A 16,170-nucleotide genomic window follows, 5' to 3' on the forward strand; every position below is an offset into this window, starting at 1 on the left:
AAAATATAAGTGATATAACAAATTTGAAACTCTTCGCTGGCGCGAACTGCTTGCTAGCCTATTTTGTATTAAATGTTTTCACTTCCTCGTCCCCCTGAAAAAAGAAAAGGATTAGTATTGCGTAGAATACAATTGTGCCTGCCCCGACGGGCCCCGACCTGCAACCATGGCAACAATAACACACAATATATGTACCAAATGTTACTAAACTAAGAGACTAATTCATTTTTCTCGCTCGCTACACTCGCTCGCGAATAAAATGAATAGACATTGCTTTGGAAACAATTGTGCCCACCCTTGACCTGCAACAATATCATTAAAAATGGAAGAGTTTTTTCGCCCTCTCGCCAAAAAGGAATTGAATCGCGTTAAACGCGATTGCGTCCATCCTGACCTGCACCAATAAAAACAAGTATTTATTAATTTCTATTAAAAGAGAATTTATTTTTTTGCTTGCTCGCTATGCTCGCTCGCCAAAATGGAATTGACACCGCTAACGTGCCCGCCCCAACCTGCAACAACCAGTTAATAATTATGTACGAAACGTTATTCAAAGAAGTTTTGGTGTGCTCGTGCTCGCCAAAACGGAATTAACATCACCTTAGACATGATTGTGTAAGCCCTGCCCTGAAACAAAAAAATCTGAAATTTATGAACCAATTATCATTACAAAAATTTTGCTCGCTCGCTACGCGCGTAGCGAGCGACGCTCGCTCGCCAAAATAGAAATAACACCGCTTTTAATAATCACGTCCCTGACATGGAACAATTAAACCAAGTTTATATACCATATTTTCCCTATAAAGAGAAGTGATTTTTTTTTTGCTCGCTCGCTACGCTCGCTCGCCAAAATAGAATTAACACCGCTTTTAATAATCACGTCCCTGACATGGAACAATGAACCCAAGTTTTATGTACCATATTTTCCCTATAAAAGAAAAGTGATTTTTTTTTTTCGCTCGCTACGCTCGCTAGCTCGTGGAATTATGTGCCCACCACTAACCTGCTACAATATCATTACAAAGAGAAATGTAGGGGGTTGCCTGCCCGCCAAAATGGGATTGACATTGCCTTAAACACGATTGTGCCCGCCCCCTACCTGCAACAATGAAACAAATTTTATATAGCAATTCATTGAGAGAAAGATGTATTTTCGCTCGCTAGCTAAAATGGGTATAAAATCACCCTAAACACAATATTGTTCCGCGCCCTGCATGGGACAATTGAACCAAGTTTAAGTGGCAATTATTAAAAAAGAAGTGATTTTTTTTCTTGCTCGCTACACTAGTTTGCAAAAAAATGAAATTAACGTCGCTAACAAGTGAATGTTCCCACCCCCAACTTGCAACAATACCAGTTTATATACCAAACGTTACTTAAAGATTTTTTTTTGCTCGCTCGCTCGCTCGCCAGAAGTGAAAATTAGCATCGCCTTTTTTGTTTGTTTCGGTCGCTTGCCCCCCCCCCCCCCCTGACGGAGTACCCCAGGTACGCCACTGCTCTCAATAGAATTACATCGTATTATCAGAGATGTACACGTGGTACATGTTCAGCGGTTGATGGTTTGAAGTCCTTTTGATTAGCAAACTTTAGGCCTACTATCAGGAAAGTTTTTCGGGACTAGGAACAATGTTTGGATGGGTCTTAATGGTAAATGGTGAGGGTTGCTAAGGTAGGCCTATTATCGGGAATGGCAATTAATGGAGAGGTGCAAGTGACTGGGCCGGGTTTAATTGAGCCGATATATATGCGTCGGGCTTTATGGCAAATAATATACTGATCGCGTTGTGGAGACCGACATCGGCGCTCGGCTGGCGCTCGGCTGGCGCCCACGCCGATGTTAGTCTCCATAACGCGATTCAATATACTTGTAAAGCCCGACGCATATCGATACATATAGGCTAGGTTTATTTGGGCCGATGAGTTTAGAATAAAAAGTAATGGGATCGGTGTCTAAGAATAATGGGGTCCTGTCTAGGGATAATGGAGTTGGGAGAAAGGTGAGTGAAAGGTAAATGACTGAAGGAAGGGGGAGTGATACAGGTACTATACATAACAGTAACTCTTAATGCTGTAGCCAAGAAGTTACCCCGGTGGCCCGGGTCACTCTTCCGCAGAAGGTGACGCATATGACCGTTACCACAAATGCAAATACCCCCCTATTGCGGTCAATTTCAAGGACATTTTGTGATCTTAACCCCCTTTTTTACGTCAAAATAAGGACAAAATCGTACTTTGGAATACCCCTTTTTATAAGATTGTAAGGACACTTTCGCAAATTAACCCCTATTTTACCAAATTTTAAGGACAAGACTCTGCTCCAAGAATTATTCTTCCCGGTTTTCTCTTTTCCCTTTTCCTGACCCCTATTTATCAATTTCGAGGACACCTGTGCACCCCTAACAAGCAATGAACCAAGTTATTACCTGAGGTAAATAAGATCAAATTTGATAATGAGAAGTTGTTGAAGACCCTAAAAATATAGTTACTTTTTAATACTTACCTTTCTATAATAGGTGATAATCTTGCTAAAAACATTCCGCCTTCAAACAAAAATGTTGTGGAGTAGTTAGGCCCTCACAATCCAAATTCTATTTCCCTGTTCCAACTAATAGGCAAGAAATTGTGAAAATTGTTTCTAAGCTGAAAGATAAGGGAAGTTCAGGATATAATGGAATTAATAATGTCATACTCAAATCCATTATTCCCTTTATTGTAGATCCATTGGTTCACATCTTTAATATATCACTTCTACATGTTCAATTTCATAATTCTATGAAAATAGCCAAAATTATTCCGTTATTTAAAAAGGGTGATAAACTGGATGTTGTTAACTACCGCCCGATTTCTTCATTATCTTCATTTTCTAAAGTTTTTGAAAGAATAATCTATATCCGGATGATCTCCTTTTTGAAGAAATATGGTGTATTTTCAAACTTCCAATTTGGTTTCAGAGAAAAGCACAGCACCATTCATGCGGAAGTCATGATTGAGTGACCCCACCGGGGAGCCTGTGTCAAGTTGGCCAACAATACGCGAGCCCACAACAAGCCAGCCCAATAATCTAGCCAACATTAGCAGGATTAGCTATATCGGATACAGTATTACGCGGGGCTGTAGAAATTGGACTCGCCTGCTTCCACGGCTTCGCGAATCGGCCAAGAATTTTCAGGGGTGTCACGATAATTGCTACGGCGACATTTTGTCCGGGGTTTGGGTGGGGGGGGGGGGGGGGGGGGGGCTCTTTTAAATTTGGACATAATTCAAAACTTATTTAAAGTTATAAATAGTGAATATTTGATGGCATACTTGCCCCAAAACGACAAATTGTTCCTGGGATCCCTTGGTAGAATAGTGGGAGGACACCTAGTCATTCATCCCATGATAGTAAAAGTGGGACCAGTCGTCAAGTTTTACTAGCCCCACTCTTTTAAATTTGAACACAATTCAAAACGGGAGGTATAAATAGTGAATATTTGATGGCGTACTTGCCCGAAAACGACAGATTGTTCCTAGGAATCCCTAAGTGGATTTGTTGGAGGACACCTAGTCATTCATCCCATGATAGTAAAAGTGGGACCAGTGGTCAAGTTTTACTAGCCCCACTCTTTTAAATTTGGACATAATTCAAAACGGGAGGTATAAATAGTGAATATTTGATGGCGTACTTGCCCGAAAACGACAAATTGCTCCAGGGAATCCCTTAGTGGAATTGTGGGAGGACACCTAGTTTTTCATCCCATGACAGTAAAAGTGGGACCGGTGGTCAAGTTTTACTAGCCCCACTCTTTTAAATTTGGACATAATTCAAAACGGGAGGTATAAATAGTGAATATTTGATGGCGTACTTGCCCGAAAACAACAGATTGCTCCTGGGAATCCCTTAGTGGAATTGTGGGAGGACACCTAGTCTTTCATCCCATGATAGTAAAAGTGGGACCAGTGGTCAAGTTTTACTAGCCCCACTCTTTTAAATTTGGACATAATTCAAAACGGGAGGTATAAATAGTGAATATTTGATGGCGTACTTGCCCGAAAACGACAGATTGCTCCTGGGAATCCCTTAGTGGAATTGTGGGAGGACACCTAGTCATTCATCCCATGATAGTAAAAGTGGGACCAGTGGTCAAGTTTTATTAGCCCCACTCTTTTAAATTTGAACATAATTCAAAACGGGAGGTATAAATAGTGAATTATGGCGTACTTGCCCGAAAACGACAGATTGTTCCTGGGAATCCCTTAGTGGAATTGTGGGAGGACACCTAGTCTTTCATCCCATGACAGTAAAAGTGGGACCAGTGGTCGAGTTTTACTAGCCCCACTCTTTTAAATTTAGACATAATTCAAAACGGGAGGTATAAATAGTGAATATTTGATGGCGTACTTGCCCGAAAACGACAGATTGCTCCTGGGAATCCCTTAGTAGAATTGTGGGAGGACACCTAGTCTTTCATCCCATGACAGTAAAAGTGGGACCAGTGGTCAAGTTTTACTAGCCCAACTCTTTTAAATTTGGACATAATTCAAAACGGGAGGTATAAATAGTGAATATTTGATGGCGTACTTGCCCGAAAACGACAGATTGCTCCTGGGAATCCCTTAGTGGAATTGTGGGAGGACACCTAGTCTTTCATCCCATGATAGTAAAAGTGGGACCAGTGGTCAAGTTTTACTAGCCCCACTCTTTTAAATTTGGACATAATTCAAAACGGGAGGTATAAATAGTGAATATTTGATGGCGTACTTGCCCGAAAACGACAGATTGCTCCTGGGAATCCCTAAGTGGAATTGTGGGAGGACACCTAGTCTTTCATCCCATGATAGTAAAAGTGGGACCAGTGGTCAAGTTTTACTAGCCCCACTTTTTTAAATTTGGACGTAATTCAAAACGGGAGGTATAAATAGTGAATATTTGATGGCGTACTTGCCCGAAAACGACAGATTGCTCCTGGGAATCCCTTAGTGGAATTGTGGGAGGACACCTAGTCTTTCATCCCATGATAGTAAAAGTGGGACCAGTGGTCAAGTTTTACTAGCCCCACTTTTTTAAATTTGGACGTAATTCAAAACGGGAGGTATAAATAGTGAATATTTGATGACGTACTTGCCCGAAAACGACAGATTGCTCCTGGGAATCCCTTAGTGGAATTGTGGGAGGACACCTAGTCTTTCATCCCATGACAGTAAAAGTGGGACCAGTGGTCAAGTTTTACTAGCCCCACTCTTTTAAATTTGGACATAATTCAAAACGGGAGGTATAAATAGTGAATATTTAATGGCGTACTTGCCCAAAAACGACAGCTTGCTCCTGGGAATCCCTTAGTGGAATTGTGGGAGGACACCTAGTCTTTCATCCCATGACAGTAAAAGTAGGACCAGTGGTCAAGTTTTACTAGCCCCACTCTTTTAAATTTGGACGTAATTCAAAACGGGAGGTATAAATAGTGAATATTTGATGACGTACTTGCCCGAGAACGACAGATTGCTCCTGGGAATCCCTTAGTGGAATTGTGGGAGGACACCTAGTCTTTCATCCCATGATAGTAAAAGTGGGACCAGTGGTCAAGTTTTACTAGCCCCACTCTTTTAAATTTGGACATAATTCAAAACGGGAGGTATAAATAGTGAATATTTGATGGCGTACTTGCCCGAAAACGACAGATTGCTCCTGGGAATCCCTTAGTGGAATTGTGGGAGGACACCTAGTCTTTCATCCCATGATAGTAAAAGTGGGACCAGTGGTCAAGTTTTACTAGCCCCACTCTTTTAAATTTGGACATAATTCAAAACGGGAGGTATAAATAGTGAATATTTGATGGCGTACTTGCCCGAGAACGAAAGATTGCTCCTGGGAATCCCTTAGTGGAATTGTGGGAGGACACCTAATCTTTCATCCCATGACAGTAAAAGTGGGGCCGGTGGTCAAGTTTTACTAGCCCCACTCTTTTAAATTTTGACGTAATTCAAAACGGGAGGTATAAATAGTGAATATTTGATGACGTACTTGCCCCAAAATTACCGATTGTTCGTTTGGAATCCCTTGGTGGAATTGTGGGAGGACACCTAATCCATATATAATAATTAAGAGTGAAGGTAAAAGAGAGAGAGAGAGAGAGAGAGTGAGATATAGAGAATATGCTATTTTGAAAGCATGTAGAGCCATCATATCAAGCTAGAGCTATAGGAGAAAGATAGAGGTCTTCTGAGACTTTGCTGAAGGGGTGGCTGTGGCCTTTAAATTCATATAGGTAGATTAGCTCAGTTTAAAAAAAAAAGAGAGATCTGTATTTTTTTATCATAAGTTATTAAAATACTCACTGGCTCCAATTACAACTGTTATAGGCATTTTTTTTTTAAAACCAACTAGCTACATATCCGACCACCTCCCATCTACCATGTCTTTATTGAACCCACTGGCCATCTACCTTCTCTTTCTCTCTCTCTCTCTTTCCCTCTCCCTCCTTGGCATTATCTTAATTTAGCCAATCTTCTATCATTTCAAATTTCTTACCCCCCCCCCCCCCCATTCTTCAACAGCCCTCTCACACTTCCCCCTCTCCCTCTTTCTCTCTCTCTTTTTCTCTCCCTCTCTCTGTCGATTCATTTACTACTCAATGAACAGAAGTACCTGCAAAAAAGAGAGAAATTTCCTGCAGATTAGGAAGAATCATTTGGTTTTTTCATCTTTTATTCCATTCTCTTTTCTTTTAAGTGTTTTACTGATTTTCAATATGCAAACCAATACATGAATAAAAAGAATCATTTAAAAACAAAAACAAAATTTATTAACTACCATTTTCATCTATTACCACATCTTACTTCAAATAATCATCGCCAGCAAAGGTGGTATCTAAACGAGCGGCAAATGTTTGCTAAATTTTCCTTTGTCATCAGCGGCAAATCCTTGCGAACGTAGCGAATTTGGGGGGTTTGTTAGAGATCGTAAAAAGTCGCAATCACAGGCCAGTGCCTATAATTGTTTTATGGGGGGAGGGGGGGGGGGGTTACGACATTCGAAATAGAGGACCTTTCTTCGGGACTGGCCATTGCGAACGCGAAGCTCGAGCAGAAAGTTTGACTTTTGTAATAAAGGTAGTGCAATTGAAGCACATTTTGCCTCTTTTTTTTTTTCTTTTTTTTTATTCTTTCTGAAACTGATGATATCCTTCGTTAAAAAAAAAGAAATGCGAGCGCAAAAGAATCCCATAAAAAGACCTATAATTTCTTTGTAATTCTTTCTGAAAATGATGACAACCCCTACTATTAAAACATGCGAGCGCGCTAACTTTTTTTTTCAATTGCTTCTAAAAATAAATGATAACATTGTTTAAAATTTTTAAAAAGCAAACAAACAGGCGAGCGTAAAGAACTCCTGTAAAATGATTAGATTTCATTGTAAATCCTTCTGAAAATGATAACATGCCTAAAAAATAAGGACATGCGAGTGCAAAGCGCGAGCAAAAATTTACCTAGGAACCTGAAACCAGGGTATTTTAATTTGTTTGTCTTTATTTCTTTTTTTTTGTTTTGTTCAAGCGGGGGGGGGGGGGGGGGGGGGGGGGGGTTCCTTCAGACTTCTAACTTCATTTTTAATTCCTTCTAAAAATGATGATAACCTCGCTTTAAAAAACAAAACAAAAAGCATACAAACAGGCGAGCACGAGGCGGGAGCGTAAACATTTCTGTAAAATGATATGATTTAATTATTGTAGAGATGAAAATGATAACATGCCTAAAATTAAGAACATGCGAGCGAGGGTATTTTAAGCTTGTTTCTTTCTTTATTTTTTTTCTTCAAGCTGACCCTGCTCGCCAGCGGGGGCGAGGGGAGGGGGGTCGTTCGAACCTCCCAGAACCTCGCCTAGTTATGGGCCTGAAATCGTATGTTTCTTTGCGACAGTAAAACACTTTTTGCAACTCTTTACGAACCCTGATGAACTCTAACGAACCTTCCAAATTCGCTACGTTCGCAAGCATTTCCCGCTGGTGACAAAGGAAAAGTTCGCAAACATTCGCCGCTCACTGAGATACCCCCTTAACAACAAAATATTCCAAATGGAATACTGTTAGAACAAACTTTATTAGAATGTTTCATTGAGGAAAGTGTGAATGTGGTGTTATGGCCTATTATGTAATTAACACAGGTATACATATGTGGACACAATGTCCCTTCTAAGGAATACAATTGATGTGAGAAGAATCATAGTGTATGGAATGTTCACATATTGCTTTTAACAGAGAGGCATAGTTAATTGATAATTTTGTCTTGAAAGAAAGAAAAATATATCAACGATAGTGCAAATGAGAATATTCTACAAACTTATTGGCCTTTTGACGGAATATCCATCAAAAGGAAAACATAGAGTTGATGTTTAAAGATCCCAACCAAAGTGAAAAAATGAAATAGACAAATTACACATCAATGAAAAGCCCATAAGCTACAGAATACCGCAATACAAACTGCATGCGTTTTCCTTGAATACCAGGAGAGAGTATTTGCTTTCGAAATACTCGAACTCGAGAGCTTCGAAATGTTTTTTTTTTTTTATCCCCTTCCAAACGGGCCTGAATTGCTGCGTGGTGGATGACGACATATATTATATTAAATAGTAAAGCCGATCATCTGGGTGATAATGCATGTGTGCATGCTTTGGTTTGCATGCCTTTGCATGTAGAAAAGTTAGATTCGCCAAGAATAGTTCGTTTACTATGTTATTCAAATTTATGAATGTTTCTTCCTGGGGACTTAGTAACAAGGAATTCAATTAACCTGTTATTAAACAATGAAATACAAGACTTTGAATCCAGTTTGTATACATTACTTGTTGGTATATCTAGCAAGCACTCAGTTTGTCAAGAACAACCTTTGTTTAAAAGTATACATAATATTTGAACATGCCAGTAACAATATTCTTTCGTTATCATCAAAGTCACGACGTTGAATTTTCGAGCGAGCTAATCTGGCTGGCTGTAAGCACGAGCTGAAAAGGTCTACAATGAATGACGTCAAGAAATTAACAGTTTTTTTTTTAGTATTTGGGAGGTAAATTTCGATCTCCTTTTCATGAAAACTGAAAGGAAAATTAGCTTGATTTGTGATTATTCATATTCGATATATCTATTTAGCTTTTCATCGATGTAGGCCTATGTTTTTATTCACTTCGGTTGGGGTATTCAGATTTCACAGTGATTGATATAAGTATAGACTAAAGTTCATTTTCGATGGACATTCCAACATTCCAATCCTGTTCGGCCTGCGCCTCTACTTCATCAGCTACTTTGTCTTCCATACTGGTCGTCCCATGGTCTTTAACTGTGTATTCATTAATGTTACAATTATTCCATATTCGTTGTGTATGTTCCCTTACCCCACCTCTGTTTTCTCTCCATATGAATTTTAAATACTTTCGGTTAGACTCAGTATTAAACCAATTAATTTCCCTCGAAATCGTTCCCCATACAGACGACGCTGTTTCACTCGAAAAATTTGTAGATGACAGAATGTACCTGCCGAAAACATTCTTCATCTGCTGATAATCTACTTGTTTTCTCTTTTTCTTGACAATGGGGAGACGATTCTGGCGGCAACGACGTCGAGAAATGCTGGTAACATTCTGTTTAAAAGAAACACAAATTCTTTGTGAAAACTACGGTTGTTAACATGTAAAAGAGACACATTTCAACTGTTCATTGTACGTAAGTGTAAAAAAAAAAGGAGATATAGAGAAAGCGGGAAATAGTTTTCAGAAAAGAATTACTTTCCAAAAGATGGTGAATCCAGTTTTCATAGTTCACAGAAAAACACAACTTTTTCGTTCGCTATGTTTTTATTTATTTATTCATTTATTTATTATGGTATATAACCTTGTACATGGCACCCTTACTTCTGAATTAAGTGCAATTTACAATGATAATATCAAGTTCGATTGTAACAATAAAAAAAGGCGTATCAAAGACATGGAAAATAAAACATACATAACAGGAATCTCATGAAAAGAAAAAAAATTACAAAGACGAGCTGCTCGAATTGTGACAAACCAATTTGACTATACCATCAGCAGCTCTATTTTATTAAAAGAATTAACTTGGCAACCATTTGAAAAGAGAATGTATTACTTTCTTTGTATTCTGGCATATCAATGCATATATGGGCTTGCTCCTTCAAGATTATCTAATGAAATTGAAATGTATTTTGATAGGCACGGTTTTGACACAAGAAATGCCGATTCGTTGAGGGTTGTTTTAAAATCAGTGTACATCGTCCTAAAAGCGCCTTCTGTGCCCCATAAAAAAAAATTCAATGCGCTTTTATCTAAAACATGATATCGCAAACTAATGGGCACTGTTAGTGCAACCTACAAGAGCGAAGAAACTGTTGGAAATACTTATTTACTTCTCAAAATATGACCATACATGGCACTCTGGGGCCAAAACGTCATTTTTTATGTTTACATTTTGAGCAGGTGCATCTCTATCAGCAATCATTAGGCATTGTTTTACCAATCAGAATTAATTATTAAAATAAATTTGTTTTAAAACTAAATACCCCGCAAGTTGGACACAATTAGATTTGTTGTGACTTTTAACCAAAAATGTGGTGCCTTTTCAATCCAAAAATGTTTGGTAAAATAGTTAGTGTGCAAACTTTTGAAAATAAAATTGTTTGGTAACAGACAGGTTAGAAATAATAGCCGCCATTTTTTTTACTTTTACCAAGAGGGAGAAATGGGACATTATTAATGCAATGAGCAATATCGGTATCGTTTTTTGTGATCGATATAACTAAGTTGATTGTAGTCTGTACTTTGATCCAATATGTTATATATTATAATATGTAATAGAGATGTATGATTTGATAATAATGTATTGAATGTATACAATAGAGAATACTAGTACTACAAAACAAAATATAGAGGGGGGGGGATTATAACAATATTGATTCATTCAATATAATTGAGATTACTGTATTTTTTACTCTGTATTTGGTTCCAATATTTTATATATTACAATTTGTATGAATTGATATTATGTATTGAATGAATACAATAAAGAATATTACAAAACAAAAAACAAAAGTGTGCATCCCTATGGGAGTCCCATTTCACCCCAAAACTAAGGGTTTGCGAAATTTATGATTACGTGAACATTTAAGCTGTGGGAATTCAATCTATTGCTGCAATATTTACTTAAGTATCTATAGTCTATTACCAAACAAACATATTTTGTTTAGTCCAAATATTTACAGAGTTACAAGGTAATATATCTGAAAGTGAAAAAAATGTCCCATTTCACCCCGGTCTCCCCTTAAGGTAACATACTTTAAATCTAAATTGTTGATCCACATTTCACTCAGACTTAAATTTTACTCCTTTTAAATTGCTTCGTTACTTTTAATCACATATACCAACTTTGTTACAGCCGTTCAATTATTATTGTTTTACCTCGTTCTGTTAATTATGTCTATTAAGTGCGTAAGTATATACTTTATGTTATTCTCTTATCAATTATTTTCATGTTATGCAATGTTATCAATGTTAATATCAATGTTATGTCATTTTATATTCCTGTTATCAGGACCATGATGTAAACAAGTTTTATACTGATCATGTTTTTATCCTGTATAAATAAATTTCAATAAATAAATAAATATATAACGGAACAATATTAGTACACATTCCCAAAATACACTGTTCGTCATAAAAGTGGAATATTTTTGCTCTGGCCTTTATTTCGTCAATGCGCCTCTCCCAATTTTCATACCACGGGGTCCTGACGATCTCAGACTTTTCCCCTGACCCTTCCCGGGCTCACCTTAAAAAAAAAAGTGTTCGAACACCCCCTCTATACCCATTTTTTTTTTTGCCTTTTTGCCTCTTTTGGGGCCCCCTTTTTTGTTGACCCGGGGGCCAAGGCCCCCTCAGTCCTACCTCCAGGAAAGGAGTCTGAAGTGTAGGTTATGATTGTTCTTTAAGTTAGATTTGGGTTTATGGTTACAGGGTTAGGTATATTGTCTAGGGGAAGGGTTGAAGTAAGGAGTGTGATTGGTGAAAACTGGAATATTTTATGTTGCGTTTACCGTTAACGACAAAACTGAAATCAAAGACACCCGTAAACCCTTAATTACTATTTGTTTTGCTCCAATTCTATTTTAGCCCTTATGACAAGGTTGTAAATGGTAACTATGGTTTGATTTTCATTGTGATTTATGTTTGGCTGAGATTGTACAATTCATTTCTGAGAAGATAGAAATTTCCATCGATGAAAATTTGATAAAAATCAATTTTGAACCCCAGTCAAATATAACTGTGACCCTTCCCCTAGACAATACCTAACTCTGTAACCATAAACCCAGATCTAACTTAAAGGAGTAGTCCAGGACAGCGGAATGAAATTAGAATCATTAGAGAGGTGAAAATCCAAGATTCCCAAATATAGCTTTTGAAAAATCTGTAAAAACCAGTGTACACGTATATAAGGATGAACAATTTGGTGGAGTAGGCGGATACATAAGGTGAAAGAGAAAGACCTGAACGGTTACCATATTGATTAACATCTATGTTTTGTAATATCTGTTAACAACCATTTGCAAATTAATGGTTCAGCTATTTATTGCAAAATAACTAGTAAGTGCAATCGGTCTTAAGCTCTGTAATGTAACAGGTTGACATTTAGGGATGGGAATTATTTCAGATTGTTACTACTGATATGGTACATTCGATTATTTAAAAGAGGTCAGTAAGTGGTAAATTTAATTCAAAGGCAAATTCTCTAAGAATTCTTACAGGTAAATACCCTACAGTACCAGCTTTAAGCTGGTTTTAAGTTACGCAGTTATGAGTTTTACACTTGTGACGGTTGAACAACAGGACAGTTAAATTGGGCTGGCAAGAAAGCAGGTAAGTTGTTCCTATTGAGTTGTGGGAGGTCTGCTGCTACTGCAGCAAAGTGGTCGTTGATATGATCTGCGATCTCCTTTAACCAGGCCTGTCTTTAAAATGCTCAGGTGTGTTACTATCAAGTCCTGGTATACTAACAGGAGAAAATTTCTTCACACTGTTTGTTAAAACTCCAGTTGCCTTGTTCCAAGCTGCTGGGTTATCATTTTTAAGTTACGAACCCTTTCATTGTAATATGAACTCTGTAACCAAGGAGTTTCCTTGCTGTAACTGACTAATTGTCTTTTAAACGAATTTCTTAAATAACGCCATAATGGTTTCATCTTGTGATCAAAAGCCCACTGCCTCTGATTGATAAGAACTTTCATGCACTTTTGCATTTATCCAAGGTTTATCTCTACAATGTCAGTGGCGGATCCAGGGGGGGGGGGGGGGTTAACCTCAACAAGTGGAAACGGGGCATTGATAGCTATGTATCAATACAAACAAAAAAAGCACCAGTTTTTTAGTCAAACAAGATTTGTTATTCTCAATCTGCATCCAAGAGTTAATCAATATGATGGATTGAGCTGTCTGTGGATTTTGGGAAAATCCATTGATCCATAGCTTGTAATGTGATGACAAAACGGTTCCTGATCTTGTCCACCGTCCTCGTATTTTGGGTAATTGTCTTTAGCTTGTCGATGGTAGGAGTTGCATCTTAAGTATTGGAGCTTGCTGCTTGCTTCTCCATCTTTCTCTTTCTCCTTCCATCTTGGATTTCATGTTGCTGTGATTGAAAGAAAAACAAATTATTTTAATTGTTTTTACCTCAACTCTCCGGTTTTGAATTATGTCCAAATTAAAAAGAGTGGGGCTAGTAAAACTTGACCACTGGTCCTACTTTTACTGTCATGGGATGAAAGACTAGGTATCCTCCCACAATTCCACTAAGGGATTCCCAGGAGCAATCTTTCGTTCTCGGGCAAGTATTCCATCAAATATTCATTATTTATACCTCCCGTTTTGAATTACGTCCAAATTTAAAAGAGTGGGGCTAGTAAAACTTGACCACTGGTTCCACTTTTACTGCCATGGGATGAAAGACTAGGTATCCTCCCACAATTCCACTAAGGGATTCCCAGGAGCAATCTTTCGTTCTCGGGCAAGTACGTCATCAAATATTCACTATTTATACCTCCCGTTTTGAATTATGTCCAAATTTAAAAGAGTGGGGCTAGTAAAACTTGACCACTGGTCCCACTTTTACTATCATGGGATGAAAGAATAGGTGTCCTCCCACAATTCCACTAAGGGATTCCCAGGAGCAATCTGTCGTTCTCGGGCAAGTACGTCATCAAATATTCACTATTTATACCTCCCGTTTTGAATTACGTCCAAATTAAAAAAAGTGGGGCTAGTAAAACTTGACCACTGGTCCCACTTTTACTATCATGGGATGAAAGATTAGGTGTCCTCCCACAATTCCACTAAGGGATTCCCAGGAGCAATCTGTCGTTTTCGGGCAAGTACGCCATCAAATATTCACTATTTATACCTCCCGTTTTGAATTATGTCCAAATTTAAAAGAGTGGGGCTAGTAAAACTTGACCACTGGTCCCACTTTTACTGTCATGGGATGAAAGACTAGGTGTCCTCCCACAATTCCACTAAGGGATTCCCAGGAGCAATCTGTCGTTCTCGGGCAAGTACGTCATCAAATATTCACTATTTCAGGCGATATGATCCGCGTTCTCAATGACATATTGAGCTATTGTGGAATAATTGCACAATGCATATCGTACTGCTTTTACAAAATATCCAGCTTGTGATAGGTATTGTATCAATAGCATTGAGTCGTAATTATATGTGTACAGAAGGGTGTTAAATGTGGCCAATTTGATGTAAGTCTTATATTTTTGTTTAGATATTGGTACACGTTTTAAATGTCGTACCCTTCAAAATACTGACATAAATACTGTTTGATAATATACATATCAATAACACTCTTTTGTTATTTATTGTTATTGATTCTTTGCTTATTCACAATCATCAAAGTACAATTATAAGTATGTTTTTAGAAAAGGCCAAGCTTTATGATGACGTTTAGCCACATACGTATCTATTCTTTCTGCAGCAACCAGGCAAGTAGCCGATTTGAAGTTCATGTACAGGAATAAGGATATTTTTATTGGAAAAAACAAATTCCTTGGTTTGCTAATGTAATAATATATATTTTGTTAGTCTTAAATTATGATAATGCTTATTGTTGCTATTCAAGTGGAAAGTATATAATTGTGAAATGGCCTACACATGTATTGATAAATGGTACTAGTCTTGAAAACAGAAATAATTAAATATTATATTAAGTCTCAATAATCTCTGATTGACTTAGCCCTCGGCAGGGCCTAGGGAGCATGAGGAATATTTGCGTGTGTCTAAAGATGTGGCATGCAGTATATTTTGTCAGAGAGAGAAATTGACCATATACAACATCTCGTTTCAACATTCAACCATGTAACGTCGTAACCTGTTGATTATTAAAGACTACCTACTATAGTATACGCAGTAATGATTTTTTTTTTCCATGTTGCCGGAAGTTAGTCTAATTTTCTCAGACATCAAATTGGATCGTGGGGTGAACAGAATAAAATAATATGAAATTGTAGGCGCATCTCATTATTATCACCCGTTTTATTTCGTACATTTTTTATTTTATTTTATTTCTGCAAATTTTTACAAATAAAATATAACTGAATAACAAAGAACATAAAATACATGTAAGGTATAATAAAACATAAACAAACAATAATTTCTTAATGTCAAAATGTTTTTTGTACATAATATATGTACATATAATAACGAAACTTATTACTTCCATAACATATTATCATAAATTTAAAGTATTATCTGAACTATTCTGTTGGAAAAGTGCAGGAGACCGCAATCATAAGCAAAGCTTAACATTTCATTTATTTGGTCGCTTTATTTGTTCAGCATAAATTTTAGTTTCGACCATTCATCTAAAACACAGCCACATGTACATGGGTATCGACGGTTTCAACACTGCTAAAATAGACTAAGGAACAGTTCCAAAGTCTTAACATTACCATAAACTTTTTTTTTTAATAGGATAATTTGGGCCTATTATTATACCGGTCAATTTTTATGTTTTTCTAAGACTGTTGTTCTAAATTGCTTTACTCTTAATCAGAATAGACGTTGGATTGGAATATAACATTATTAAAGTTTATGATGGAGAGAAATGACGATGAAATTATAGGAAATAATGTTT

The sequence above is a fragment of the Strongylocentrotus purpuratus genome, unplaced genomic scaffold (assembly GCF_000002235.5).
Source record: "Strongylocentrotus purpuratus isolate Spur 01 unplaced genomic scaffold, Spur_5.0 spur5_scaffold_6, whole genome shotgun sequence".
NCBI lineage: Eukaryota > Metazoa > Echinodermata > Echinoidea > Camarodonta > Strongylocentrotidae > Strongylocentrotus > Strongylocentrotus purpuratus.